At 56.0% G+C, this 3,668-nt stretch overlaps 1 non-coding gene across 1 annotated transcript in view; it reads left to right on the top strand.

The window, feature by feature from the left end:
* The first annotated feature begins 2,159 nt into the window (after nucleotides 1–2,159).
* The window catches only part of LOC124582252, a 1,910-nt gene continuing 401 nt past the window's right edge, over nucleotides 2,160–3,668 (top strand). Inside the window, exon 1 of the ribosomal RNA XR_006973831.1 lies at nucleotides 2,160–3,668. This exon is cut by the window's right edge and continues 401 nt beyond it. This is a non-coding gene — a ribosomal RNA (small subunit ribosomal RNA).

The raw sequence follows: 3,668 nt of genomic DNA, 5'->3' as shown, positions 1-3,668 counted from the left end.
AACCCAACACACGTTGGGCCTTAACCCAACACACGTTGGGCCTTAACCCAACACACGTTGGGCCTTAACCCAACACACGTTGGGCCTTAACCCAACACACGTTGGGCCTTAACCCAACACACGTTGGGCCTTAACCCAACACACGTTGGGCCTTAACCCAACACACGTTGGGCCTTAACCCAACACACGTTGGGCCTTAACCCAACACACGTTGGGCCTTAACCCAACACACGTTGGGCCTTAACCCAACACACGTTGGGCCTTAACCCAACACACGTTGGGCCTTAACCCAACACACGTTGGGCCTTAACCCAACACACGTTGGGCCTTAACCCAACACACGTTGGGCCTTAACCCAACACACGTTGGGCCTTAACCCAACACACGTTGGGCCTTAACCCAACACACGTTGGGCCTTAACCCAACACACGTTGGGCCTTAACCCAACACACGTTGGGCCTTAACCTGCTCTGTAATTGTCATACGACGCGTTAAATTAGTGTGGTGTTGCCTAACTGCAACCCCCGCAATATAGTTTGCTACTCGCACTGCCTGGTCCCCAGAGTATCGCTTCATGTTAAACACCTTGCAGCTATACACTGTAATGCGGATGGCAGCAGGACGTACATGCTCAATGCCCTTCGCAGTTGTTCATTGGCATTTGCATGGCGAAGCACAGCCTACGTTGTGGTACGGCGTGTGTCAACTGTCCGCTGATGTTGTACGTCCAAATCACACACTGTACTGCACATTGGTCCTCATGTACTGAATGATACATCGTGGTACATGTGTGACCGTACCACGACTGCGCCAACAACGGCGAACCATACGGTCCAAATATTGTGCACTCAGCTACGTGTCGTCTCCCTATAAGAGCTGGATTGCAGTATGGTATGCCGTGGATGGCGATCAGCATGAGCCGTCTGTTGATGTAGTGGCGCGTGTTGTCAGACGTAGTCGTCTCTTCTCACACACCGTGATAGCATGGTGCACTGCGTTCCACATCTGCGACATGCGACAGAGGCCGGTTGACAGTCGTTCGCGCAATGGACATCGCATACGTACGGGGGCCACCTTCCACGTGTTCGCGAAGCGTGCACATGTTGTTGCGTGTATGTGGGCAGACATAGTGTGTCGTGACACCTGACACAGGCATGCAACAATCGTTGAATTTGCAAATGGCGATGGACGTCTACGTTTGCTGGTGACGTTACGCAAATGAACAACTGGTAAACGGTTGTGGTGCGGTTGTTCTCGCTAGAGGTGAATCAGTGATGGCGACGATCGGTTGAGCTACCAACCGGTTGTTTCAGCGATACCCACCATGCCCACGAACGTGAATGGCATGTGGGTGTGAAGCGATACGCGGCGGTGGCTGGGTGGGACCGTCCCCGGCCGGTGAGGGGGGGCCTCCCGGCGTGCTGGCCGCGCGGTGCGTGGGCGCACGCGCTACAGCCGGCTGGTGGGGGCGGCCAGTGGCAGGCGCGCCGGCCGACGGAGGCGGCAGGCGGCGCAGCTGCGCGCCGGCGCACCCTGCACGCGGCGCCGTGCGGCCAAAGTAGGTCCTCGCGGGCCCGGTGCGAAGCGCGGTGGACATCTGCAGTGTGCTGGTCCGATTGAGGACTGTGTGCGCTGAGGATGCGCCGCCGCCCGGCGCTCGGCGCCGCGACGCCGTCTGCTGCTCGGTCGCCTCTGCGGTTCTCGCAGGTGGTTTGTATCGCAGCTGTGCGGACGTGTTGGCGCGTGCGCTGTGCTGGGAGAGTTCGCTTCGGCACCCAAGTGGGGCTTTTGTCCTTCTGTGGCGCTGGCGTTGGAGCTGCCGGCCACCGTAGGTGGCGCGTGTTGTCTCCCGCCGGCAATGCCACGACAGCACGCTCCCGGGCCTCTGTCGGCAGCGGCAAGCTCAGTTGGGAGCACGGGTGGTCGCACCTAAAGCGTCTACTCGCCAAACTCCGGGCGATTGCGCCTCTCTCGAACCCGACCAAGTACTTAGGACGGCGCTGCGCGCCGCCGGGACCTGAGAGGGTTTCGAGGTGTATTGTGCAGGGGAGCTCAGCCTCCTCCTGTTTGCAGAATAATTGAGCGGACGCTTGCGTGTTCGCGCGGGCCCCCGGGACACACTCCCGGGCGGCCGGCTGCTCAGCTCTAGTTGACGCAGCTCCCTGGTTGATCCTGCCAGTAGTCATATGCTTGTCTCAAAGATTAAGCCATGCATGTCTCAGTACAAGCCGCATTAAGGTGAAACCGCGAATGGCTCATTAAATCAGTTATGGTTCCTTAGATCGTACCCACGTTACTTGGATAACTGTGGTAATTCTAGAGCTAATACATGCAAACAGAGTCCCGACCAGAGATGGAAGGGACGCTTTTATTAGATCAAAACCAATCGGTCGGCTCGTCCGGTCCGTTTGCCTTGGTGACTCTGAATAACTTTGGGCTGATCGCACGGTCCTCGTACCGGCGACGCATCTTTCAAATGTCTGCCTTATCAACTGTCGATGGTAGGTTCTGCGCCTACCATGGTTGTAACGGGTAACGGGGAATCAGGGTTCGATTCCGGAGAGGGAGCCTGAGAAACGGCTACCACATCCAAGGAAGGCAGCAGGCGCGCAAATTACCCACTCCCGGCACGGGGAGGTAGTGACGAAAAATAACGATACGGGACTCATCCGAGGCCACGTAATCGGAATGAGTACACTTTAAATCCTTTAACGAGTATCTATTGGAGGGCAAGTCTGGTGCCAGCAGCCGCGGTAATTCCAGCTCCAATAGCGTATATTAAAGTTGTTGCGGTTAAAAAGCTCGTAGTTGGATTTGTGTCCCACGCTGTTGGTTCACCGCCCGTCGGTGTTTAACTGGCATGTATCGTGGGACGTCCTGCCGGTGGGGCGAGCTGAAGGCGTGCGACGCGCCTCGTGCGTGCTCGTGCGTCCCGAGGCGGACCCCGTTGCAATCCTACCAGGGTGCTCTTGAGTGAGTGTCTCGGTGGGCCGGCACGTTTACTTTGAACAAATTAGAGTGCTTAAAGCAGGCAAGCCCGCCTGAATACTGTGTGCATGGAATAATGGAATAGGACCTCGGTTCTATTTTGTTGGTTTTCGGAACCCGAGGTAATGATTAATAGGGACAGGCGGGGGCATTCGTATTGCGACGTTAGAGGTGAAATTCTTGGATCGTCGCAAGACGAACAGAAGCGAAAGCATTTGCCAAGTATGTTTTCATTAATCAAGAACGAAAGTTAGAGGTTCGAAGGCGATCAGATACCGCCCTAGTTCTAACCATAAACGATGCCAGCCAGCGATCCGCCGCAGTTCCTCCGATGACTCGGCGGGCAGCCTCCGGGAAACCAAAGCTTTTGGGTTCCGGGGGAAGTATGGTTGCAAAGCTGAAACTTAAAGGAATTGACGGAAGGGCACCACCAGGAGTGGAGCCTGCGGCTTAATTTGACTCAACACGGGAAACCTCACCAGGCCCGGACACCGGAAGGATTGACAGATTGATAGCTCTTTCTTGATTCGGTGGGTGGTGGTGCATGGCCGTTCTTAGTTGGTGGAGCGATTTGTCTGGTTAATTCCGATAACGAACGAGACTCTAGCCTGCTAACTAGTCGCGTGACATCCTTCGTGCTGTCAGCGATTACTTTTCTTCTTAGAGGGACAGGCGGCTTC

The sequence above is a fragment of the Schistocerca americana genome, unplaced genomic scaffold, assembly GCF_021461395.2.
Source record: "Schistocerca americana isolate TAMUIC-IGC-003095 unplaced genomic scaffold, iqSchAmer2.1 HiC_scaffold_405, whole genome shotgun sequence".
NCBI lineage: Eukaryota > Metazoa > Arthropoda > Insecta > Orthoptera > Acrididae > Schistocerca > Schistocerca americana.
Note: the sequence above shows the minus strand (reverse complement) of the source record. Positions and strands in the feature narration are given on the sequence as shown.